This window comes from Gorilla gorilla, chromosome 5 (genome assembly GCF_029281585.2).
Source record: "Gorilla gorilla gorilla isolate KB3781 chromosome 5, NHGRI_mGorGor1-v2.1_pri, whole genome shotgun sequence".
Lineage (NCBI taxonomy): Eukaryota > Metazoa > Chordata > Mammalia > Primates > Hominidae > Gorilla > Gorilla gorilla.
Window position 1 is genome coordinate 34,770,622 of NC_073229.2, and position 26,117 is coordinate 34,796,738.

At 41.4% G+C, this 26,117-nt stretch overlaps 1 long non-coding RNA gene across 2 annotated transcripts in view; it reads right to left on the reverse strand.

The window, feature by feature from the left end:
- The window catches only part of LOC129534246 (uncharacterized), a 47,787-nt gene that overhangs the window by 13,114 nt on the left and 8,556 nt on the right, over positions 1 to 26,117 (reverse strand). The window contains exons 3-4 of one of the 2 annotated variants that reach the window (XR_010134183.1): positions 20,694 to 20,838; positions 18,316 to 19,730 (exon numbers count right to left, since the gene is read on the reverse strand). This is a non-coding gene — a long non-coding RNA (uncharacterized lncRNA). Of the gene's footprint in view, positions 1 to 18,315; positions 19,731 to 20,693; positions 20,839 to 26,117 lie in introns of those variants that run through there. The other variant, XR_008680757.1, reaches the window with a different exon arrangement.

The window sequence follows — 26,117 nt, forward strand, 5'->3', positions numbered from 1 at the left end:
ATTTCTGCATTTCCAACTGAGACCAGGAGACTCCCTTGGGTGCCTACACCACCAGGGCCCTGGGTTTCAAGCACAAAACTGGGCAGCCACTTGAGCAGACACTGAGCAAGCTGCAGGAGTTTTTGGGTTTGTTCATTTGTTTGTTTTCCCACACTCCAGTGGTGCCTGGAACCCCAGCGAGACAGAACTATTCACTCTCCTGAAAGGGGGCTGAAGCCAGGGAGCCAAGTCGTCTTGCTCAATGGGTCCCACCCCAACAGAGCCCGGCAAGCTAAGATCTACTGGCTGGAAATTCTTGCTGCCAGCACAGAATCTGAAGTTGACTTGGGACACTCGAGCTTGGTGGGATGGGCATCTGCCATTACTGAGGCTTGAGTAGGTGGTTTTCCCTTCACAGTGTAAACAAAGCCACTGGGAAGGTCAGACTGGGTGTGGAACCTACTGCAACGCAGCAAAGCCACTGTAGCCAGACTGCCTCTCTAGATTCCTCCTCTGAAAGAAAGGCAGCAGCCCCAGTCAGGGGCTTATAGATAAAACTCCCAACTCCCTGGGACAGAGCACCTGGGAGAAGGGGTGACTGTGGGCGCAGCTTCAGCAGACTTAAACATTCCTGCCTGCCAGCTCTGAAGAGAGCAGCAGATCTTTCAGCACAGCGCTTGAGCTCTGCTAAGGGACAGACTGCCTCCTCAAGTGGGTCCCTGATCCCTGTGCCTCCTGACTGGGAGACACCCCAGCAGGGGTCGACAGACACCTCATACAGCAGAGCTCTGGCTGGCATCTATCTGGCAGGTGCCCCTCTGGGACAAAGCTTCCAGAGGAAGGAGCAGGCAGCAATCTTTGCTGTTCTGCAGCCTCTGCTGCTGATACCCAGGCAAACAGAGTCTGGAATGGACCTCCAGCAAACTCCAGCAGACCTGCAGAAGAGGGGCCTGACTGTTAGAAGGAAAACTAATGAATAGAAAGCAATAACATCAACATCAACAAAAAGGACGTCCACACAAAAACCCAGTCCAAAGGTCCTCAGCATCAAAGATCAAAGGTAGATAAATCCATGAAGATGAGGAAAAATCAGCACAAAAATGCTCAAAATTCCAAAAGCCAGAATGCCTCTTCTCCTCCAAAGGATCACAACTCCTCACCAGCAAGGGAACAAAACTGGATGGAGAATGAGTTTGACAAATTGACAGAAGTAGGCTTCAGAAGGTAGGTAATAACAAACTCCTCTGAGCTAAAGAAGCATGTTCTAAGTCAACGCAAGGAAGCTAAGAACCTTGATAAAAGGTTACAGAAACTGCTAACTAGAATAACCAGTTTAGAGAAGAATATAAATGACCTGATGGAACTGAAAAACACAGCATGAGAACTTCGTGAAGCATATACAAGTATCAATAGCCAAATCGATCAAGCAGAAGAAAGGATATCAGAGATTGAAGATCAACTTAATGAAATAAAGCACGAAGACAGGATTAGAGAAAAAAGAATGAAAAGGAATGAACAAAGCCTCCAAGAAATATGGGACTATGTGAAAAGACCAAACCTATGATTGATTGGTGTACCTGAAAGTGACAGGAAGAATGGAACCAAGTTGGAAAACACACTTCAGGATATTATCCAGGAGAACTTCCCCGATCTAGCAAGGCAGGCCAACATTCAGATTCAGGAAACACAGAGAATGCCACAAAGATACTCCTCGAGAAGAGCAACTCCAAGACACATAATTGTCAGATTCACCAAAGTTGAAATGAAGGAAAAAATGTTAAGGGCAGCCAGAGAGAAAGGTCGGGTTACCCACAAAGGGGAGCCCATCAGATTAACAGCAGATATCTCTGAAGAAACCCAACAAGCCAGAAGAGAGTGGGGGCCAATATTCAACATTCTTAAAGAAAAGAATTTTCAACCCAGAATTTCATTTCCAGCCAAACTAAGCTTCATAAGCAAAGGAGAAATAAAATCCTTTACAGACAAGCAAATGCTGAGGGATTTTGTCACCCCCAGGCCAGCCTTCCAAGAGCTCCTGAAGGAAGTACTAAATATGGAAAGGAAAAACTGCTACCAGCCACTGCAAAAACATACCAAAATATAAAGACCAATGACACTACAAAGAAACTACATCAACTAATGTGCAAAATAACCAGCTAGCATCATGATGATAGGATCAAATTTACACATAACAATATTAACCTTAAATGTAAATGGGCTAAATGCCCCCAGTTAAAAGGCACAGACTGGCAAATTGGATAAAGAGTCAAGACCCATCAGTGTGCTGTATTCAGGAGACCCATCTCACATGCAAAGATGCACATAGGCTCAAAATAAAGGGATGGAGGAATATTTATCAAGCAAATGGAAAGCAAAAAAAAAGTAGGAGTTGAAATCCTAGTTTCTGGTAAAATAGACTTTAAATCAACAAAGATCAAAAAAGACAAAGAAGGGCATTACATAATGGTAAAGGGATCCATGCAACAAGAAGAGCTAACTATCCTAAATACACATGCACCCAATATAGGAGCAGCCAGATTCATAAAGCAAGCTCTTCAAGACCTACAAAGAGACTAGACTCCCACGCAATAATAGTGGGAGACTTTAACACCCCACTGTCAATATTAGACAGATCAATGAGACAGAAAATTAAAAAGGATATTCAGGACTTGAACTCAGCTCTGGACCAAGTGGACCTAATAGACATCTACAGAACTCTTCACCCCAAATCAGCAGAATATACATTCTTCACAGCACCACATAGCACTTATTCTAAAATTGACCATAATTGGAAATAAAACACTCCTCAGCAAATGTAAAGGAATGGAAATCATAACAGTCTCTCAGACCACAGTGCAATTAAATTAGAACTCAGAATTAAGAAACTCACTCAAGCTGTGTGTGACAGCTCATGCCTGGAATCCTAGAACTTTGGGAGGCTGAGGCAGGTGGATCACGAGGTCAAGAGATCAAGACCATCCTGGCCAGTATGGTGAAACCCTGTCTCTACCAAAAATACAAAAAAAAAAAATTAGCTTGGCATGGTGGCACATGCCTGTAGTCACAGCTACTTGGGAGGCTGAGGCAGGAGAATTGCTTGAACCTAGGAGGCTGAGGTTGCAGTGAGTCATGATCATGCCATTGCTCTCCAGCCTGGAGACAGAGTGAGATTCCATCTAAAAAAAAAAAAAAAGAAAAGAAAAAAGAAAAAAAAGAGAAACTCACTCAAAACTGCACAACTACATGGAACCCGAACAACCTGCTCCTGAATGGGTAAATAACGAAATTAAGGTAGAAATAAGTAAGTTCTTTGAAACCAATGAGAATAAAGACACAATGTACCAGAATCTCTGGGACACAGCTAAAGCAGTGTTTAGAGGGAAATTTATAGCACTAAATGCCCACAGGAGAAAGTGGGAAATATCTAAAATCGACACCTTAACGTTACAATTAAAAGAACTAGAGAAGCAAGAGCAAACAAATTCAAAAGCTAGCAGAAGACAAGAAGTAACTAAGGTCAGAACAGAACTGAAGGAGACAGAGACGCAAAAAACCCTTCAAAAAAAATCAGTGAATCCAGGAGCTGGTTTTTTGAAAAGATTAACAAAACAGATAGTCCACTAGCCAGACTAATAAAGAAAAGAGAGAAGAACCAAATAGACACAATAAAAAAATGATAAAGGGGATATCACCACTGATCCCACAGAAATACAAACTACCATCAGAGAATATTATAAACACCTCTACACAAATAAACCAGAAAATTTAGAAGAAATGAATAAATTCCTGGACACATACGCTTTCCCAAGACTGAACCAGGAAGTAGTTGAATCCCTGAATAGACCAGTAACAAGTTCTGAAATTGAGGCAGTAATTAATAGCTTACCAATCAAAAAAAGCCAGGTCCAGATGGATTCACAGCCGAATTCTACCAGAGGTACAAAGAGGAGCTGGTACCATTCCTTCTGAAACTATTCCAATAAATACAAAAAGAGGGATTCCTCCCTAACTCATTTTATGGGGCCAGCATCATCCTGATACCAAAACCTGGCAGAGACACAACAAAAAAAGAAAATTTCAGGCCAATATCCCTGATGAACATTAATGTGAAAATCCTCAATAAAATACTGGCAAACCAAATCCAGCAGCACATAAAAAAGCTTATCCACCACAATCAAGTTGGCTTCATCCCTGGGATGCAAGGCTGGTTCAACATACGCAAATTAATAAACGTAATCCATCACATAAACAGAACTAATGACAAAAACCACATGATTATCTCAATAGATGCAGAAAAGGCCTTCAATAAAATTCAACACCCCTTCATGCTAAAAGCACTCAATAAACTAGGTATTGATGGAACATATCTCAAAATCATAAGAGTTATTTATGACAAACCCACAGCCAATATCATACTGAATGGGCAAAAGGTGGAAGCATTCCCTTTGAAAACCGGCACAAGACAAGGTTGTTCTCTCTCACCACTCCTATTGCACGTAGTACTGGAAGTTCTGGCCAGGGCAATCAGGCAAGAGAAAGAAAGAAAGGGTATTCAAATAGGAAGAGAGGAAGTCAAATTGCCTCTGTTTGCAGAAGACATGATTGTATATTTAGAAAACCCCATTGTCTTAGCCCAAAAACTCCTTAAGCTGATAAGCAACTTCAGCAAACTCTCAGGATACAAAATCAATATGCAAAAATCACAAGCATTCCTATACACCAATAATAGACAAACAGCCAAATCATGAGTGAACTCCCATTCACAATTGCTACCAAGAGAATAGAATATCTGGGAATACAACTTACAAGGGATGTGACGGACCTCTTCAAGGAGAACTACAAACCACTGCTCAAGGAAGTAAGAGAAGACACAAACAAATGGAAAAACATTCCATGCTCATGAATAGGAAGAATCAATATAATGAAAATAGCCATACTGCCCAAAGTAATTTATAGATTCAATGCTATTCCCATCAAGCTACCATTGACTTTCTTCACAGAATTAGAAAAAACTACTTTAAATTTCATATGGAACCAAAAAAGAGCCCATATAGCTGAGACAATCCTAAGCAAAAGAAACAAAGCTGGAGGCATCATGCTACCTGACTTCAAACTATATTACAAGGATAGAGTAACCAAAACAGCATGGTACTGGTACAAAAACAGATATATAGACCAGCGGAACAGAACAGAGGCCTCAGAAATAACACCACACATCTACAACCATCTGATCTTTGACAAACCTAACAAAAACAAGCAATGGGGAAAGGATTCCCTATTTAATAAATGATGTTGGGAAAACTGGCTAGCCATATGCAGAAAACTGAAACTGGACCCCTTCCTTACACCTTATACAAAAATTAACTCAAGATGGATTAAAGACTTAAACGTAAGACCTAAAACCATAAAAACCCTAGAAGAAAACCTAGGCAATACCATTCAGGAAATAGGCATGGCCAAAGACTTCATGACTAAAACACCAAAAGCAATTGCAACAAAAGCCAAAATTGACAAATGGGATCTAATTAAACTAAAGAGCTTCTGCACAGCAAAAGAGACTATCATCAGAGTGAACAGGCAACCTACAGAATGGGAGAAAATTTTTGCAATCTATCCATCTGACAAAAGTCTAATATCCTGAATCTACAAGGAACTTAAACAAATTTACAAGCAAAAAACAAACAACCCCATCAAAAAGTGGGTGAAGGATATGAAGAGACACTTCTCAAAAGAAGACATTTATGCAACCAACAAACATACGAAAAAGAGCTCATCATCACTGGTCATTAGAGAAATGCAGATCAGAACCACAATGAGATACCATTTCATGCCAGTTAGAATGGTGATCATTAAAAAGTCAGGAAACAACAGATGCTGGAGAGGATGTAGAGAAATAGGAACACTTTTACACTGTTGGTGGGAGTGTAAATTAGTTCAACCATTGTGGAAGACAGTGTGGCGATTCCTCAAGGATCTAGAACCAGAAATACCATTTGACCCAGCAATCCCAGTACTGGGTATATACCCAAAGGATTATAAATCATTCTACTATAAAGACATATGCACACGTTATGTTTATTGCAGTACTATTCACAATAGCAAAGACTTGGAACCAACCCAAATGCCCATTAGTGATAGACTGGATAAAGAAAATGTGGCACATATACACCATGGAAAACTATGCAGCCATAAAAAATAATGAGTTCATGTCCTTTGCAGCGACATGGATGAGGCTGGAAACCATCATTCTCAGCAAACTAACACAAGAACAGAAAACCAAACACCGCATGTTCTCCCTCATAAGGGGGAGTTGAACAACAAGAACATGTGGACACAGGGAGGGGAACGTCACACACTGGGGCCTGTTGAGGGGTGGGGGGGCAAGGGGAGGGATAGCATTAGGAGAAATACCTAATGTAGATGACGGGTTGATGGGTGCAGCAAACCGCCATGGCACATGCATACCTATGTAACAAACCTGCATGTTCTGCACATGTATCCCAGAACTTAAAAAAAAGAAGAAGAAGAGACACAAGACAGATGATCTCTCTCTGCCATGTGAGGATACATTGACAGGACAGCTGTCCACAAGCCAGAAAGAGATCTCTCACCAGGAACTAAATCAACTGGCACCTTGATATTGGACTTCCAGATGCCAGAACTGTGGTAAATAAATATCTATTGTTCAAGCCACCCACTTAGGTAGCAGCTAAGTTCAAGCCACTTAGATAGCAACTCTATCTAAGACAATTAGCTTATCCAAGGTATCACAGCTAGTGAATGGAAGTAGTAGATTTAAATAAAGACAGTCTAACTGGAGACCTTACACTTAACCTCCAAGCTATAATACAATCCCCCAGTGCACCACTGGGATACTGTGCAACTGCTTGGCATCGCCAATCAAAGGAAGAGACAGCAAAAGTCTCTCCCAGATAGAAATGTTGCAAAAGGTACTGTGCAGGAGGTGTCCACAGACGACAATTTCACTGGAGTACCAGCAAGGGTAAGGAAGCCGCCTTCACTATCTAGAGACTCCAACAGTGATTCCAGAGCCTACTGTGGAGCCCATGGCTGGAGAGAGTTGAACAACAGAAGAAAGGATAACGATGGTGTGAGGAGAGATGAGGAAGTGGAGCAGCAAGGATGGATGCAAAGTGGGGTAACAGCGTAGGAAGGGTTGCAATGCAGGGCAGTACCTTAGAGATTCTGGACTCATTTCTTTTCATTGAAATAAAATTTCCTGGCAACAAATTATCCCAGTTTCTAAGGTCTTTTGTCTATGCTGAAATGCAATGAACCACAATGAGGGTGTTCTCAAAATTGGTAAGGTACCAGCACAAGCTGGGAAATCTTTTGCTTACTTAAATTTTCATGATGAGGTTGACCAGGGTGTGTTTGTAAATCCTTGGCACATTCACAAAGGCATGTCCTGAGTCTTCCTCTTCCAGACACTGTTGACTCCACTGGCAGATATTAATATTGAAACATGTTTGGGTGGAGGCTCTGGGAAAATAGATGAAGAACAGCCCCTGCCCTCAAGGGGTTCACAGTCTAGGGAACACTCAGACACTTACATGATCAATGGCAATACAGTGACCCTGAAAATAGGACAAAAGGTGCCAAAAAAAAAAAAAAAAAAAAAAAAGCACTGACAGGAAAAGCCTGACTATTCAAGAAAGTTTCAGGGAGAAAGTGTCATGGCTGACTTTTGCAAGACAAATAAGAGTCGGCCAGTTGGAGAAGGATAAAGGATGGACGTTGGCAGCAGAGGAGACAGCTGGATGAAGATGGGGATGCATAAAAGAGCATGCTGAATTCAAGCACTTATAAAGTGAAGATAGATCCTATTCTGAAGATCCTGTTTATTGCTCATTTTCTTTTATTCGCACTTAGGGATAGTTAGTAACAGATCAATGGTAGGTGATGCGGAGAAGAGTAAATTGGTAACATTCTATGCATATTCCCTGCATTATAAAATACTCCCCTTCAGTTGAAAAATACAATGTAAAACTCTGGATCTATCTATAACTGTCTCCCAAATTGCTTTTTGTCTTCTGAGTCACTGCAGGGGTTTCGTGCACCTCCTTTGTACCCATGAAACCCAACCCCTTCCTAGGATGGCAATAGCACCAGCTCCAAGTCTCTTATTTCCTGTCAATGGCAAATTCCTCCCTAATCTGATTACTACTTTGTTATTAGACTCTATTTTCATATTACCCTTTTTAGCATATAGATGGAATTTTTAGTTTTTTCTAAATGCTTCAGATAATCTTTATCCCTTTAAACACCCTTTAAATGCTTTTTCAATGAATGTTACTCATTACCATGAGATTCGTTCCCCTCTGGTTCTTTTCAAAGGGCAGAGCATTGAGGAGATAACAGATTTTGACAAGTTATTAAAGAAGGGTTAAGTCCACAGATTTCATTGTATTTTCTCACACAGAGTCTGGAGTAATATTTTATATTTATTTTGTTACATGGGGCCTTATCATATAATCCCCCCACCTGTCACCACCACCAAAGGAACCTACTATGTGGGAGTTCCTGTGACAATATGTGGCTTGCGAGTTGCCTGAAAGAGATCAGAGAGTATCTTAGAAACAAAGTAGAATTTGTCTCTCTCTGATCACGATAACCAGAAATGGAAAAGAACACTGAACCAAAAATAGTAGCACCATTTACTCTGACAGAATAGGAAACTAGCAGCTTCTGCTTGTGAGTTTTAGGATCTCGAGCAAGCAACACCTCTGTGACTCCTTTTACTCATCTGTCAAACAGAAAGGATGATATAGATGCAAATGTATTTCCCTAAACAGAATCCAGAATTAGTACAATTTTCAGTCCAATTTGTACAGCTCTGCATTTTACCAAAAGAAAGGACTAAAATAGTGGAGTAGTCCACCAGCCAAATGGTGAGCAGAGATTGCCACGGGCTTTAATAAAATTCTATTTATAGTCAGAATTCCAGAGCCATATTCACCATTGTCTGTTAGATAAAATAAATACCTGATTATTGTATACACCATTTACAGTGTAGCTTTAATAGAACATTCTAACACAGAAATGAGCAATCTTTAAGAGTTAGATGTTATGTGGGAAGGTAGAAAAATCACATGCTTTGGAGTCCAAAAATGTGGTTCCTATTCTCTGCTTGGTTTCTTTGTGAGTCTCACACCCACCATAGCCTAAGTCATTAGTTCCCAAACTTTGTCACATGGGTATCCCTCTCTGCAAAAAGGAGCAAACAGGTTGCTTGCCCAGGAATTTGGGGGAGATCCTGGAACCACATCTTGTCATCAGAACATCCCCCATTGAAAATATTCTGATTTACTGTAAAAATCTATTTGACCTTTGTGGTCGAATCCCTTTTATATGTATTCTTGGTTTCTAAATAAAAATGTTTAAAATTCATTATTGTCATCTAAAATTTTTAAAAGTTGTTCAGAGCTGTCCCTCATGTAGCCTCCATTTCCTCACCTCCCTTCACTTTTAAAATTATTTCTGGCCAAGCACAGTGGCTCATGCCTGTAATCCCAGCACTTTGGGAGGCTGAGGAGGAGGATCACTTGAGGCTGAGTTCAAGACCAGCCTGGGCAACAGAGTAAGACCCCATCTCTACAAAAACATTAACAATTAGCCAAGTGTGGTGGTACATACCAATAATCCCAGCTACAAGGAAGTCTGAGGCAGGATAACTTGAGCCCAGGAGTTTGAGTCTGCAGTGAGCTGTGATGGTACCACTGCAGTCCAGTCTGGGCAACAGTGAGACCCTGTCTCAAACAAACAATCAAAATATATATATACACACATATATATATATACATATATATACACACATTTGTATTTTAAAAATCCATGTATATATTTTTTAAAATTCAAATATTACTACAAAGTATTTATTGAAAATATAGTCCCCTTACTTACTCTCTAAGTCCAAGTCTGCGGACCAAGGGCAAATACTTTCCATTTTTTTAGCTTTTTCTTTGGATATTTATGGTCATATTTTAAAATAATATTCTTGGACTCTATGGAACTGAACACACAGCACGTAATCTTCTGCACATTGAATTTTTTGTTCAATGTTATATATATAAGAAGCAGCCATGTGGTTCATTTACTTTAATTACATGTTGTGGTGTTGTGTAACATTTGGTTCAATAATTATACCACAATTTACATATCAATTCTCGAGATTGGTCACTTGAACTCTTTCTACGTTTTTGCCATTCTAAGCAATTTACTGTGAACATTCTTATACATGTCTCCAAGGAATACAGGCAAGATTTTCTTTCCATCCTGAGATGTAGAATAGCAGGATCACCAATATACATATTATCAACTTGTGTGTTTCACTTTCTTAATAAAACAGAAATTCTTTCTTTAAAATTTTATTTTTAAATTTTTAATTACTATGGGTACATAATAGTTGTATATATTTATGGGGTACATGTGATATTTTGATGCAGGCGTACGACATGTAAGGATCAAATCGAAGTAATTGGGGTATCTATCTCCTCAAACATTTTTCATTTCTTTGTGTTAGGAATATTCCAATTTTACTCTTTTAGTTATTTTTAAATATAGAGAAGTTATTATTATTATTATTATTTTGAGACAGGGTCTCACTCTGTCATCCAGGCTGGAGTGCAGTAGCATGATCTCAGCTCACTGCAACCACCACCTCCTGGGCTCAAGTGATCCTCCTGCCTCAGTCTCCCAAGTAGCTGGGACTACAGGTGCATGCCACCATGCCCAGGTAATTTTTGCAGTTTTTGTAGAGATGTTTCCCCAGGTGGGCCAGGCTGGTCTCGAACTCCTGACCTCAAGTGATCTGCCCACCTCGGCCTCCCAAAGTGCTGAGATTACACACGAGTCACCACACCCAGCCAAGTTATTGTTAACTATAGTCACCCTATTGTGCTACTGAATAGAAACCAAAATTCTTAATATAAAAGTAGGCAAATTCATCAGTCTTAGCTTTATGATTTGTCCTTTTCTTATGTATTCAGAAGTTGTTTCTTACTCTAAAATCATGAAAACATTCTTCCATTTATTTGTAAATAAGTCCTGAATCCACCTGTGATTTATTTTTGAGTACTGTGTGCCTATTTCCTCTTCGAACCCTCTCATCTGGCTCCCACTTCCACCACATAACTGAAAGTGCTCTTGGGAAGGTAACCAATGGCTTCTACATTGCTTTATTCAATTCTCCTTTCCAGGCCTTATCTTAGATAATCACTCAGCAACTTTTGACACAGACGACGACTCCTCCTTTGTGAAAGATCTGTTCTTGGCTTCCATGAAACCACATTCTCCTAGTTTTTCTTTTACACATCAGGCAGCTCCTTCACCTTTGCATGTCTCCGTTCCCTTCTTGACCTCCCAGGTTCAAGCAGTTCTCCTGCCTCAGTCTCCCGAGTAGCTGGCCCTCTCTTCTTCTCTTTCTATGCTGTTTTTCCAGGCAATCTCGTCCATTCTAAGGGCTTTGTGCTGATGATCCTTAACATTGAATCTCTAGCCTATACCTTCCTCCTGAGCTCCAGCCTTATAACCCCTTATGGATGTCTCTTGGCATCCAAAATTATTATGCCTAAAACTGAACCCTTGATCTGCCTTTCCCAATTCCATAAATGTCACCCACATCCACCCTGACATATACCAAGTATCTGCTGAGGTCTTCCTTGACATCTCCCTCAACATCCAGCACAATAGCGAGTCTTACTGAGTCTCACTAAAAGGCATCTGAAATCTGTACACCTCTCTCTATGCTCACTACCAAGCATTCATTATCACCCAATGACTCCTAATCATTCCCCCTGCTTTAACTCTTGTTGCCTCCAATTTTTTTCCCAGATGAAAGCCAGAATGATCTCACAAAAATATAATTGGATCCATGTCAATCATCCATATAAAACCCTTCAAAACTTATTATTGCAGTTAGGATAAAAATCCCAAATCCTTTATGTGGGCTAGAGGATACCTTACATCAAATGACACCAGCCTCTTTATATATAATCCAGTATACCTTAAGGTCAACTTACAACACTCTTTCCCCATTTGTTTTTTTGTTTGTTTGTGTCTCTCTTCCCTCAAGCTTCAGGTTAAGTGTCCTCCCCTCTGTTATATGATCTCGTAGTAACTTGACTTTCCTTTATATCATCTAATATGATTTGTGATTAGATGTTTGTCTGAAAATTAACTTATTTTCTGTATCCCCACTAGATCCTGACTTCCTGGGGGCAAGAACCATGTCTGCATTATTATTATTATTTCTCCCATACACCCTGGGCCTAGCACAGTGCCTACTCATGTTGGGAACCCAATAAGCCCTGTTAAACACCGAGGGCACATGGAGAAGGCAATGCCCCTCTCTTCACTGAGAAGACTCATAATCTCGCAGAGTTCCTAGCAGCTGAGACTCGGAGTCTTGGGGCTGCATTCCTGTTTCCAGGAAGATGATGCTGGGGAATTCACTCCTCATGACTTCATCTTCCTTTTTTTTTTTCTGAGACAGAGTCTTGCTTTGTCACCCAGGCTGGAGTGCAGTGGCGAGATGTCAGTTCACTGCAGCCTCTGCCTTCTGGGTTCAAGCCATTCTCCTGCCTCAGCCTCCCAAGTAGCTGGGATTACAGGCACGCACCACCACACCCTGCTAATTTTTGTGTTTTTGTAGAGACGGAGTTTCACCATGTTGGCCAGGGTAGTCTTGAACTCCTGACCTCAGGTGATCCACCCACCTCAGCCTCCCAATTAAAGTGCTGCGATTACAGGAGTGAGCCACCGCCCCCTGCCTGGGCTTCATCTTCCTTATCCGGAAGCTTCCCCTTTCCCTGCTCCTGTTTACATCCCCTGCCCCATAATTCCCACTACACTCCCTTTTGGGACTAGGATTTCTTTCTAAGGAGCAGACAGCAGAAGCGGATAAATTTTCCCCACAGAAGACTGCCTGACTGTACAGGCTGTGTACACTGATTATTATTGTTACTTTAAATCGGAAATGTAATTAGTGTATTAGTACTTAATTGTATAGTAGTCTATTAGTAGCACAAAATCCATTCACCTAAGATTATTCTTGTAGGTGATTTGGACACAATAAAGTCAAGCTTATTACTATTTCATCATCGCTGTGGTATTATTGCCCCCTGGTGGCTATGCTAATTACTTAGCCCTGACCGACTGGGAGCTATTGCTCTTCAAACAGCAGCCGGGATGTTCCCGGAGGATTGTGGTACTTGCTTCTCTCCAAACAAACCTAGAGACAATCCAGGCGCGGTGGCTCACGCCTGTAATCCCAACACTTTGGAAGGCCAAGGTGGGCGAATCACTTGAGGTCAGGAGTTCGAGACCAACCTGGCCAACATGGTGAAACCCTGTCTCTACTCAAAATGCAACAATTAGCCGGGGCGACCACCTGTAATCCTGGTTACTTAGGAGCCTGCGGCAAGGGAATCGCTTGAACCGGGAGGGGGACATTGCAGTGAGCCAAGATCATGCCACTGTACTCCAACCTGGGTGACAGAGTGAGGCTCTATTTCAAGAAGAAGAAGAAAAAAACCAAAAACTAGAGACAAAAAGGGCATGAGAGCATTTTTTTAAATGAAAGTCTCTATGTCAACCCCACCCACACCTTTGTCTTTAGGGTGACCCACTCCAACCCTTTACTCCCCTTCCCCTAGACTTTTCTGTCTCTTCTTAGGCATCATTCAGTCTGGCAAATAGCTAGAGTCATGAAGCCATGTGGTCTCCAAGAACAACAGTTGGCGATCCCCAGTTTAGAGAACACCTGTAGTTCAACCTGATAGGCAGCATTTCCATGGCCATAGGCTTTCAGGCAGCAAAAAAGTTTCAAATGTATAAAATCACAGAAGCACTGCCAGTCATCAGCCAGGTGAAGTTACCTATGATAATTACTGTCCACTCTTAGGAAGTGTCACCTGTGCACTTCGGTTTCATGTTTCCAAATGCATACTCACTCTTCAAATCAGAAACTTACCCACAAGACACAATTCAGCCACTCACAATTGTACAGCCTGGTTCTAGCCTTTAAGATGAAATAGGAGAAGGTGGATATGGGGAATTTTGTGTCTAATCGATAGAAAATGCTTTGGCCAAGTTGAAAATATATATATATATAGCAGTTTTTGCTATATGTTCTTTCCAACAGAGAGAAGCATTTCCAAAAAGCCAGAGGTAGTTGCTTTTATCCATAATGAAAGCAATTCAGTTAAATGGTCGTTCACAAAGCAGAACTTGGCGTGGAACCCAGGGTTCCTTGCTGCCTGCATTCCCATTTTTTTCTCTCTAGGACTGAATTAAGAATCAGACAGCAACTGGCTCTGATTCTTGATCCCTTTGTTACTAGCTGTGTAAGGCAAGTTATTCAAGGATTTCTGAGCCTCGGGATCTTCCCTTTATATCCATAAAATGGGTATAATAATACCTACCTTATATGTTTGTTGTAAAGAACTTATGCCAGGCACGTATTAACCATTCAAGAGGCAGTAGCTGTCATCATTACCATAATTATTCTTATAGTTATTCAAGACCTTATGGTTGATCTCAAGGAAGAAAATAATAAAAAGCCAGTCAAAGCTCATTGTTTGCATTGGAGAACAATATTTAGTTACTTAGAAGACATTGTGAGTAACAACTGACAAATGATATCCTTCCCCTGCCCTCTTTTTCTGTCTCTCTGTGGCAGGTGGAATTCTCAAATGGACCCTAAAATTCCAAGCCCCTGGTATATGACCCTGAATACTCCCTTTTCTTTGGATGTGGGTAGAGCCTGTGATTATGATGGAATGTCACACTCATGAACAGGTTACACTGTATGGTAAAGGGGAAGGCATTCTGCAGATATAATTAGGGTTTCACATTAGTTGATTTTTGAGTTCATTGAAGGAGATATTATCCTGGGTGGGCCTGAGCAAATCAGGTGAGCCCTTAATTTTTATTTTATTTATTTATTTATTTATTTATTTATTTATTTATTTATTTATTTTGAGACAGAGTCTAGCTCTGTTGCCCAAGCTAGAGTGCAGTGGTGTGATCTCGGCTCATTGCAGCCTCCACCCTCCGGGTTCAAACAATTATCTTGCCTCAGCCTCCCCAGCCTCCTGTAGTAGCTGGGACTACAGGCACGCACCACCACGCCCAGCTAATTTTTTGTATTTTAGTAGAGACAGAGTTTCACCATCTTGCCCAGGCTGGTCTCAAACTCCTGAGCTCAGGCAGTCTGCCCGCCTCAGCCTCCCAAAGTGCTAAGATTACAGGTGTGAGCCACTGCACCCGGCCTGAGCCCTTTAAAGGAGGCTCTAGAGGTTGGAGACAGGAGAAGCAGAGCTCTCTCTTGCTGGCCTTGAAGAAGCAAGTTGCTGTGAGTTCCACAGCTGCAAGGAAATGAATTCTGCCCATAATCACATGAGCTTGGAAAAGGATCTCAAGTCCCAGAGGAGACCCCAGCCAACACCTTGATTGCAGCTCATGAGGCCCTGAGCAGAAGACCCAACTGAGTCATGCCTGGACTCCTGACCATGAAACCATGAGAAAATAAATATGTGTGGTTTTAAGCCACTGAATTTGTGGAAATTTGTTATGCAGGTATAGAAAACGAATACACTCCAATACCTCGAAAAATATTAACATGGTATTCACTGGTGTTTAATTTCACAAAGAACTAGGAAAAGAGCCCAGATGTCAAGACTCTTATCCCAGTATTTGATTGCTTCTTTGACTTGTGGGTTATTTATAGAATATTTTTAGTTTCCAAATAGTTGGGAGCTTATCCAGAGATCACGTTATTGGTTTTTACATTATACTTCCAGTATGTTTCCATTTCTCCCCTCCTGGCCTCTGTGCTATCATCGTCATCACATATTGTACATTCACATATGTCATGAACTCCACACTGTATTGTTATTATTGTTCTTTAAACAATGAATTCTCTTTAAAGAAAATTAAGAAATAAGAAAAACTCATATTTACACATGTAGTTACCATTTCCAGTGTTTTTCATTCCTTTGTATAAATCCATAGTTCCATTTGGTATCATTTTCCTTCCACTTGAAGGACTTAACATTTCTTACATATGGGTCTGCTGGTGATGAGTTCTTTCAGTTTTTGTATGCCTAAAAACGTATTCATTTAGCCTTTGTTTTGAAGAGATATCTTCACAGGGTATAAAAGTATAGGTTGCCACATTTTTCTTTCAATATTTTACAATGCTTAGTACTTTAAAGTACCTTGGCACATAGCATGTTTTATTTCTCTGTCTGCTTTTAAGATTTTTCTTTTTATCACTGGTTTTGAGAAATTTGATAAAGATGTTCCTTGATATAGTTTTTTTTTTTAATGTTTCTTGTGCCAAGGGTTCCTTGGGTATCTTGGATTTGTGATTTTATCATTTTCATCAAATTTGGAATTTGATGCCCATTATTTTTTCAAAATTTTTTCTGTTCCCACCTCCTGCCCCTGCCCCCACCTTATCTTCTCTCCTTTGGGGACTCCAATTACATGTATATTCAGTTGTGTGACGTTTTTCTTCAGTTCACTTACACTGTGTTCATTTTTGTTCTTAGTCTTTTTTCTCTGTATGTTTGATTTCGGATAGTATCTCTTGCTATGCCTTCAAGTTCATTAATCTTTTCTTACGCAAAGTCTAACTGATCATTAATTCTACTCAGTGTATTTATTTAAATACATTGTATTTAATATTTCCTGTAGCTCTTTGAACATATGGAATACAGTAAGAATAAGTTTTAATGCCCTCATCTGCTAATTTGAACATCAGCTCTGGGTCGATTTTGATCAGTTTATTTTTCTCCTAATTGTGGGTCACATTTTCCTGCTTCTTTGCATGCCTGCTAAGTTTTGTATTAGATGTCCGACATTATCAGTTTTACCTTATGGGTGCCACATAGTTTTGTGTTCCTATAAATATTCCTGAACGTTGTTTTGAGAGGCAGTTCCATTAGTTCAGTCCTTGCTTTTGCAATGTGTTAGGTGGGACCGTAGCAATGTTTAGTGTAGGGCTAATTTTTCCCCACTAGCAAGGCCAAACCTGTCTGAGTACTCTAATCTATGCCTCGTGAGTTTTCTGGTCTGGTTGGTAAGAACAAGCACTGTGAGAGCTCTGAGTATTATAGCCTCTAGGCCTTTCTGTAGTTATTTCCCCAACCTCAGGCAGCTTTCTCATATGCATGCATTGACCAGTCCTCTATGGAATACTCAAGGGGATCCTCTGCAGCTCTCCGGAATTCTCCCTCTATCTCCTATCAGCTACTTTGCCGTGCAAACTCTAGCCACTTTTTCCTTCCTTGATTCTCAGCTCCTCCTCAATTCAGGCAATCCACAGGGCTCCGCTGGGGTTTCCTCTCCCTGCACTACCATCTATAAACGTCTTCAAGGTAGTTAGCTGCAATTAATCATAGAGCTCACCCTCTCAGCTTTCCATCTCTCAAGGATCATTGTCCTTCATCGCCTGATGTCCAATGTCTTGACAACCATTGTTTTATATATTTTGGATTTTTTATTAATTTTTTTTCCTTGAGAGGGTAAATCTAGTGTTTGTTACTCTATCTTGACTAGAAGCAGAAGTCTATCTGAACCATGTTGCATCAGAAGAAAGGGCAGAAGGTGAGAGTCATCATTCTACTGAATTTCTAGAAGCTGTCTAGATATACGATAATCATACAATTGAGATAGTTTTTCTGTTTTACTCCCGGTTTCTTTTCACATAATAGAGTGAGAAAAGGGGACAGGTCAGATGCATCTATTTTTCTCTTGCAGGAATTTATAAATATTTTTAAACTTGTTTTCCTAACAGAATGAGAAATAAAAGAATTCTAAAATTATTGGTGAATTTAACTCAAAGCAAGCTAAAAGTCTAAGAAGATAACAAGCTGAATTTTTCCCTCTAGTGGTTTGAGGTGATACCACATCTGCTCTGAACCATTGAAAGTACAATCTTACTACATTATGTAGAATCCTTTGAAATTAAGATTCTCCCTGCTAGGCGAACATCCTTGCTAAGATCACTGCAAATATCTATCACTGTTGACCGTTCTGCATTTATCTGGTAAATATTCAGTCAAATTAATAGTCAGTTGGGATTAACTCTAAAGGGGAACAAGAATAAACTCAGCAGGAAAGTTTTAGGCCCTCCCATTATGGAGAATTCTTCAATTACTCCTTTTAAGTTTTCAGAGACTGCGCTAAAAAGGACTGATGATGCTGTTAGCTATAAAACTTGTCAGGGGAGAAGAATGTTCCCTGCTGCAGTGTTTGCTGAAGTTACATCAATGTCTGAGCAACATCCCCATCACTAAGAACACCACCTGGTTGTAAAGTAAACTATATTTGGAAAAAAAAAAATGAAGGCATTTTGTCATGCAATACGGTATCATCCTCTGCTGAGTGCCAGAGAAATTCTACAAATGGAATAAGAACTAGCAGGATCTGGCCGGGCGCAGTAGCTCACGCCTGTAATCCCAGCACTTTGGGAGGCCAAGGTGGGTGGATCATGAGGTCAGGAGATCGAGACCATCCTGGCTAACATGGTGAAACCCCATCTCTACTAAAAATACAAAAAAATTAGCCGGGCGTGGTGGCGGGCGCCTGTAGTCCCAGCTACTTGGGAGGCTGAAGCAGGAGAATGGCGTGAACCCGGAAGGCGGAGCTTGCAGTGAGCCGCCATCGCGCCACTGCACTCCAGCCTGGGCGACAGAGCGAGACTCCGTCTCAAAAAAAAAAAAAGAAAGAACTAGCAGGATCTGTGCAGGCATGGTAGACTTAGGGGCAACAGGAGCAACCCATATCCTAGGCTTGTACCTCGATAAATTATCCCCTTTTTGACTCTGTTGTACCTCAAACAATCAGTATATTAACACGTGACCTCCTCAAGAACAAAAACTAGATGGTACTATTTAATACTTCTTTTGGGGTCCCACCCAGTCCTAACAGCAATGATGCTGACATTGGCTCCCTCTCTGACCTTGTCCCTACATCTCCCAAACCCCCATGCAGCCACACTGGCCTTTATGCAGTCCCTCACATGTGCCAAATATGCTTCTACCACAGGGCGCTTTCACTTGCTGTTCCCTCTGCTTGGAGCATTCCACTCACTTCCATCTGTAACAGTCATTTCTTCTCTGCTTTTCCTGACGCTCCAGCCTAAAATCACACCACCCCTCCAGTACTTTCCATCCTTTTCCAACATTTATTTTCTGCCCAGCCCTTTTTACCACCTCACATGATATATATTCACTTATGTGTTTATTCTGTTGACCCTTAAACAATAAGGCACTTGAAGGCAGGGGTTTTATTTTGATCTTCCTGTCTCCCCAGCACCTGAGACAGCAGCTAGTGCACAGTAGGGGCTCAATAAATACTTGCTGAATGAATAAATAAGCAAGCATGTAGAACAAATTGTGAGCTAAACACATGTGTGTGCATCATAAGGAAACTGGCTTGGTTAGATGGAAGTAGCAAATGATGGTTGGTTATAAAGTTAAAATTTAACACAGCACGCGATTGGAGACACTATTGGAGTTTGTTTGAATGGGGTCAGCTGAGATGCGGAGTAGCAATCTAGGAAGGCAATGAAGAAGGATTATGGGAAAATTGAGGCTGGTTGAGTCTGAGACACTCCCTCAAGAAAGGCTTAGTAAGAAGATCCCAATCATGAATCCTGCAAAACATTTCTCAGCAGGCTGATATACAGTTGTCCCTCGATCTCCTCAGGTTCCGGGACCCTGCAGACACCAAAATCCATGGATGCTCAAGTCCCTTATATAAACTGACATATCATTTGCATACAAACTACACACATCCTCCCATATGCCTTAAATCCTCTCTAGATTATTTACAATACCTAATACAATGTAAATGCTATATAAGTACTTGTTATACTGTATTGTTTTTAATTAGCATTATTTTTTATTGTTGTATTCTTATTTTATAAATGTTTAACCTGTGGTGGCTGAATCTGTGGATGCGGAACCTGCAGACACCAGATACCCAGATACCGAGGGCCAACTGTGTACCCTGTGGAGTGTGAAACAGCATAACCTTTTTTTGACCGACACTCTTACTTAATATTAGCACCTGGAAGTGTGGTGGCAAGGTACGTAACCACATTTAAAAACTGACCTGAACAGTAGCTGCACAGGACCATTTACAAACTGAGCTAGAGCTTTCCACTGGCACATTCCCCTTCCAAGATGGCACCGACTTTGTTATTTTTTTTTTTTTAAGAATAAATGACATTTTCATATTCGCAGTGCATCAGTCTCGCAGGGGCTCCTCTACTCGCTTAATGGTTGTCATTACGAGGATTCCATCTGCCGACTCACAGATGAAAGGTGGGCCAACAGGAGGGCCCAGCTGAGCACTTAATAGGTGCATAATACACGTTTCAGAAATTAAAAGTGGCAGAGCCACTTCTGCAAGCAATGACGCTGGTGCCACCTGGTGTGAGGATGAAGCCCCTTCAGGCAGAGGAAGGTTGAAGAATGGAATTTCTCTTTACCAGTGGAGGCTGGTCCCCAGCACACTCATCTGTTAGGGAAAGGTGTCCCAAACCTTTCTCAATCCCTCTCTCTCTCTCTCTCTCTCTCTCTCTCTCTCTCTCTCTCTCTCTCTCTCTCTCTCTCCCCCCGCCTCTCCCTGCCCCTTCCTTGCCTCCCCACCCCACTCCCACCCTACTAGGCTTGTACCTGAGTTTCACAGTCCTTGCAGAGAGAATTGGTGGCAGCCTCCCTGTGAGATTCTCCTGGTGAGACTCAGCAGACTTTCTAGGGCAGAAGAGCTGTGATTTTCCTCCAAGTAATTTTGACTATCAGGCCCTCATTGCAGCTTGTTCTGAAAAAGAATAGAGAACAGGCAGCTCTCTGTAGCTGCTATAATTGCAGAGCCAAATGAGAGAAGACAGAGGGAAGGAGGGTGTGAGCAAAAGAAGCGAGAATCATGGGACTTATGCAAACCCCATCCGTGCTCAGGAGGGAGCTTCCCTAGAGGAACAGCGGGGACAGCCACTGCGACGACGGTAATGCTTGAGTCTAGTTGGTGATATATGCCACACAGTACTTGCACACTTTTCTGATTTTCTTTTTTTTGTTACTTTTTATTTTTATTTTGAGACAGGGTCTTACTCTGTCACCCAGGCTGGAGTACAGGCTACAGTGCAGTGGTGCGATCTCAGCTCACTACAGCCTCAACCTCCCAGGGTCAGGTGATTCTCCCACCTCAGCTGACCAGGTGGCTGGGACTATATGCCACCATGCCCAGCCAATTTTTTGTATTTTTTGTAGAGACAGAGTTTCGCCATGTTGCCCAGGCTGGTCTCGAACTCTTGGGCTCAGTTAATCTGCCTCAGCCTCCCAAAGCGCTGTGATGGCAGGCATGAGCCACCACACCCAGCCCTGATTTTCCTAAAGCTTTGTGGCTTGATATATCAGTTGAATTATGTTGGTCTAAAAATGAGATGTAGTCAAACTCATGGTTTAAAAAAAAAAAATCCTGTTTAAAACCAGATTATTTGGCCAGGCGAGGTGGCTCACTCCTGTAATCCCAGCACTTTAGGAGGCCGAGGCGGGTGGATCACAAGGTCAGGAGATCGAGACCATCCTGGCTAACACAGTAAAACTCCGTCTCTACTAAAAAACACAAAAAATTAGCTGGGCATGGTGGTGGGCGCCTGTAGTCCCAGCTACTCAGGAGGCTGAGGCAGGAGAATGGCGTGAACCTGGGAGGCAGAGCTTGCAGTGAGCCAAGATTGCGCCACTGCACTCCAGCCTAGGTGAGAGCGAGACTCCGTCTCAAAAAACAAAAAAAAGAAAAACCAGATTATTTGATAAAAAACTTTTTCTTCACTTGCAGTAAAGCTAATTTGATATATTTGTGAATTTCAGCCAGAATTTATAATTTTATCTACTTTACAATAAAAAATACATCTACCCTAAATGACGAATTTGTAGATCATCTCAATTGCCATATATTGCATAACTATTGTGCAGGAATATTGTGAAGGAAGCACTTTTCAGGCCTTTTTTTTTTCTAATTTAATTTTCCCAATAACCCTAGAAAGAAGATAGGTATTATTACTAGCTTCTTTCTTTTTTTTTTTTGATACAGAGTCTCACTCTGTTGCCCAGGCTGGAGTGCAGTGGCGCAATCTCGGCTCACTGCAGCCTCTGCCTCCCAGGTTCAAGCAATTCTCCTGCCTCAGCCTCTCAAGCAGCTGGGACTACAGACACGCGCCACCATGCCCGGCTGATTTTTTGTATTTAGAGTAGAGAAGGGGTTTCACCGTGTTGGCCAGGGTGGTCTCGAACTCCTGATCTCAGATGATCTGCCCGCCTCAGCCTCCCAAAGTGCTGGAATTACAGCCATGAGCCACTGCACCTGGCCTACTATCTCCTTTCTTAAAGAAGAGTCAACTAGGACTTAGGAAGGTGAAATAATGTCCCAAGGTCGAAGGTGAAATAATGTCCCAAGGTCAAAGGTGAAACCTGGTCAGTCTCCCTCGGAAGCCCAAGTTCTTCTCTTCTCTGCTCTGCTCTCTGCAATGTGTCAGTCATCCCTGCGCATGTGAATAACCTGAGGTACTTGTTGAAAACACAGATTCCGAGGCACCAGTCCTGCAGGTTCCAATCCAGCACCCTTGTTCTTGTTGCTGGGAATATGCATTGATGACAAGCAGCAGAGGCTATTCTAAAACAGATGCTGTAGTGCCTCGCTTTGAGAACCAGAGCTCCAGGAACTATTAAACATCCAGTACCTCCTAGTCCAGCCCCCAGAGATTAAATGGCTTCCTCAAGGCTGCTCCATAACAGAACAGGGCCGGCCCAGCATTCTTTCCACCACATTCCAGTGGAGAAAAAATTCAAGTTTCTGAGAGAGCTTTGTTCTTCCCCTCATTTTTTCAGTTCTTCAAGCAGCCAAACTCCCCTGGAGCGTCAAACAATATGTTCAAGGCCAGCACGGAAAAATCACACCACTAATTCGAAAAGTCTCAGTGCTTTTTGCCCACGTACTGCCAAAATTGGAAGCAGTGAAAATCATTTAAATATTACTTTTCTTTAATTGTGAGAATATCAGTGTGTGAAAATTGCCATGTGTAACCTTAAGAGTTGTTACAGCTTTCTAAAAAGCAAGCTTGCCTTTTCCAACTGCCATTCAGCAAGTATTGTTTCTCATTTTACACATCCCCATTAAATTCTCAGCACAGTGTTAGACCTATACAATATCTAAATGCAGTTCAGAACTGCTTCTTAACATAGATGTAAATGGAAGTCTTATAATTCTATGAGATTGTTATAGCTAAATTTACTGTTACACTGCCGTTCTCTGAGTTATTACCCTGAGATTGGTGTTTTACTCTCTGTATTTACCCAGTTTGTGTTGAATGAGCAAACATCAAGATTATTGGCTTAATGCCAAGGTTCAACAAACAATTGTTCCCCTGTTTGTGGGCTTATTTATTTATTTCTGGTTGTTCTCTGCAAGAATCTGTCAAACCAACTCTCTTAAAGGGATACCTAAAATATGCCTGGACTCTGTATTTTGGGGCAACACCATTCATTCATTACCGGTGTTATTGCAAGTGTTGGCAAATGAATTGCAAAAATCTTGATTATGCAAATGTGTTGTCGTGTGTGTGTGTTTTTAATGACAATATTCTGATTCAAATTTCCTTTAGTAATAGCAGTTTTCTTCATCACACAACTGTTCACAGACAGATTTGTGAGCTTCCTAAATGTGCTTGGTACAGTAACTGAGGCAACCTGCCCCAGCAGATTCAGAAGCCAGAAACTTCAGAGACCCCTTATAACTGGGCAACACAATGTATATGAGGGATGAGGGGTGACTGTTTTCAAGTAATGGAATGTTTGGGTTGAAATGTCTGGCAAAGGGATATGAAGAACCAGAACAACATGGGATTTTAAAATTAGATCTTACACCAGGCGCGGTGGCTCATGCCTATAAGCCCAGCACTTTGGGAGGCCAAGGCAGGATCACCTGAGGTCAGGAGTTCGAGACCAGCCTGGTCAACATGGTGAAATCCTGTCTCTACTAAAATACAAAAATTAGCTGGGTGTGGTGGCGGGCGCCTGTGATCCCAGCTACTTGGGAGGCTGAGGCAGGATAATCACTTGGACAAATGAGGCGGAGGTTGCAGTGAGCCGAGATAGCGCCACTGCACTCCAGCCTGGGCAACAAGAGCAAAACTCCATCTCAAAAAAAATTTTTAATTTAATTTAAAAATAAAATTTCATCTTGAATTCAAGATGACACTCAAAATGCCACCTGTTTCCTACAAGCTGGTGCCCTCTTGTCTTTTTCCAGAAGCCACGGTGCTCCCTGCAGTACATCTCAGATGCAACACAGTGAAGTGTCGTTCCCGCCCTATAGCCCTCCTGTTGAACAGAGTGCTTCAGCGAAGCATGGGAGGGCTTATCAGCTGAATGAAGCCACTTAACATGTTTTAAAGGCCTGGGAATTCTGTTATTTAATGAGATAAATTCCCCTGTGTGGCATTTATACCCTCGGAGTTTTTTGCCCTTCTGAAAGTAGCACAAACTCTTTCTGGCTGCTCGGGTTCCTTGTAGTGATTTAATAAGTTTGTGGGAGTTATTTTATCATTTTAAATCTGGGATCAGCAAACATGTTCCATAAGAGGCTGGATATTAAAGATTTTAGGCTTTGCAGACCGTATGATCTCTGCCATAACTACTCAACTCTGCCAGAAAAGCAGCTGTTGGGTGATAATAGGTAAACAAATGGGAATGTCTGTGTTCCAATAAAACTTTATTTACAAACACTGACATTTGAATTTCATACAATTTTCACAAATCACTAAATCGTACTCTCCTTTTTTTTCCAGCCACTTAAAACATAAAATCCATTCTTAGCTCATGTGTCCTATAAAGACAGAGTCGGCAAGATTTGGTCTGTGGGTTTTCTAGTCTTTGCTTTAGACTAATAGTAGGCTGATAAAGTAGAAATGCCAACATTAGCCACTAGCTGCCCTCATTTACCTAATCCTCAACAAGCACTCAAAATATTAGCTATTATTGTAATAATTAGTCCATTGAGACATGTTTGGGAATGAAAATCAGTATATAATCTTTCTATTTATGGAAAGATGCCAGTAAACTCAGTAAATGTGGTATTGGGATTAGAACTGATTTCTCCATGTGACTTTCTACTTCTTAGAAAAGCTTGGAGTTGGAACTGATATCAGAAAGCTTCCATCGTGGAATCTGAAGCCTCTGGGCTGCCTATGACTCACCCTGCCCTAACACCTTGCCCTAATACGTTATTGCTGAGAGTGCTGCAGGGAGACAAGGCTGCTCTGTGGTTTATCCTGCATCCCATGTGGGTTAAGTTTCTACCAGAACAGAGAGAAAACCAACTCCTAGGTTGGGTGATGGCAGGCGAGGATTTTCTTTTCTCCTTCACCCTGATCCACTAAATACAAAGATCCTTTCTCTACCAGGGAAGAGAAATAAGCAGCTGGTGTAACATCAGGGCTCCTAGTTGTAATTTTATGCATAATGATCTTCCTAGACTGAAAATTCCTTGATAAAATGAGGCCAGTGTTTCTTTTCTTCTATACTTGATTGTCTAATGGACTTTGTCTTGATTCTTCTCCTTCATTTTCCTCCTCACTTCTTTCTCCTGTCTTCCATTTTTCTTTTCTATTTTCTGTTTTTGCAGTAATGATTTAATATTCAGAGGTGTTCTACACCCTTGCTACTCAAAGTCTGGTTGTATTTATTACCTATGGTTTTTTTAACATAGCTAGTTGAATTGTAAGTTTATATAATTTAATTTTAATAACAGCTGTATTTAACAACTGGGGCCAAATTTCCTGTTAATCAGCTCTCATCAGCCAGTAAAAACTGGCCCTAACAGATCCCCAGAAAAAGGGCATTTTCACAACTTTGGATATGTTAACTTAAAAAACACACACAGTATCTAGAAATGTGGAAAGGAGAGAAAACTTCATTTCTTATAAAGGGTTACAGCCTGCAAGGTGGCCATCCTTCAGGCTGAGAAGCTTGCCTCGTGCAAAGACCAGAGACAGGCGCTTCAAAGGAGTAGGGGTTGGGGTAACAGCTTTATCCTGAACTGGC